Below are 1,855 nucleotides of genomic sequence, written 5' to 3' on the forward strand. Positions count from 1 at the left end.
AGTTTAGTAGTGATTTTACTAAAGATTTAAATTCAATTAGGTATAAAATTTGGCTTCTCTATCTTTTCACAAGTTCCCTATCCATGCTCAATACTAAATTTACACTCAAAAAGCCCTTGAAGTTCTGGGATTATTGACTGTTTGTACTGCTTTAATTTAGTATTATTTTTGTTATAACTGAAAGGAAGTCAATTTAAAAATAGCACCATATCTTTGGATTGCTATTTCTTGATGGAGCAGTAGAAAGAATTGAATAGTATTTGAAGGAATTTATAGCTTCAGGGGTGTCTGAAGAAAGTTGAAGTGTCCTAATGATTAAATTTTTTTTTACTCGGAATAAAACCCTAATCCTTAAGTTCTGTAGTAGATCCCATGGAGCGAAGCCAATGCCAAATATTCCTCACCATCTAGCAGAAATAGATATATATTTGCAGTGTGATGGCATGGATTACATGGTTGTGAATCCACAAGCTTAGAGTTCTGTGACCGAAACATTCTAGAAATCACTGCAGTTGTCATGTCCACTGGCTAGAGTACATGGAAATTTCCAATGATGGAGGGAAATATAAAGCAACCGCATGTTTCAGAGGCTTGTGATCTCTGAATACTACCTGACTGGATCTCATATAAATAATCCCTTCTTATAAGGAAGTTCTCACAGTACCTCTCCAGAATGTCACTGTTTCAAGAAACCATCATTTTATGTTCTTAGACAAGACAAACTTAAAGATTAAAATTTCTAGTGTCTACTATCTTTTATGTGTACACCACATTGAAATGAATGGGATGAAAAGAAAATAAGATTAAGTCCAGTAGAAGCCACCCAGAAAGAAAAAGAGCCATTACCTCTTAAGAAGTGAAAGGGAAAGTAAAATACATTGCCCCTTACTGCTATTACTTTTTAAAAACTGTTTCAATGTATCAGGCTGTTGCATTCTTTGCCAAAAATATCTTTACACTTTCCTAAAATAGGGATTTACGAAAATTGACCAATCTCACCTCAGTGCTAGGCACAATCAAATCTCTATGCATGGCTGAGAATCTTTAGGAGTTGTTTGAAATCTAGGATGACATCTTCTTACATAAAATTTTTTTTGTTTCCCTGGGGAATTTCCAGCAAGACGTCCCAGGCTGATTTAGTCTCCACAATTAGGTGTCTCCATGGGTTCTGTTTAAAAGAGAGTGAACTTTGGGCCTGCTGGTAATAGATGTATATTTAGCAGCTTTTGAGTAGAGAAAGTTTAATGCCTTTTCCCAAGTGGGAAATACGGTCACCAAGTCTGGTCACGAAAAACATAATTTTTTAAAACTTTTTTTTCCTCTTACAACAAGAGAAGTATGTCTTTAATATAGAAAATTTGGAAACTATAGAAAAGTATAATAAAGAGTTGAAAATCACTTGTAATTCTAAAACAGAGGAATAAGCACTCTAAAAAGTTTTCTGTACTTAATTCTGTCATTTTATAATTATTATGTATAATATTCCGAGATTTCAAAAAAGTAAATTGCAGATGATATGGAGTTGTGTACATTGTTTCTATCTCCAACTAGTATTATTTTGTGCATATTTCATCATGACATTGTATATGCTTTGAATTAAAAAGTTTAATAGCTAGACCTTCTTTCCATCCAATAGCTGTACCAAATTTAATCATGTGTTTTATTACTCTTGAATATTTGTTTCCAAATTTTTCTATCAAATATAATTCCTCAATGAATATCTTAATCCACTCTGTATGCATTTCTGATTTTTCTTCTCTACAGATAGATAGAAATGGTATTGAAGTTTATGGGCTCAAAAGGCATGCACAATTTTGATTGTGTTGATAAATCATTTCAATAAAATTTGTGGTGA

The sequence above is a fragment of the Hylobates moloch genome, unplaced genomic scaffold (genome assembly GCF_009828535.3).
Source record: "Hylobates moloch isolate HMO894 unplaced genomic scaffold, HMol_V3 SCAFFOLD_11, whole genome shotgun sequence".
Taxonomy (NCBI): Eukaryota; Metazoa; Chordata; class Mammalia; order Primates; family Hylobatidae; genus Hylobates; species Hylobates moloch.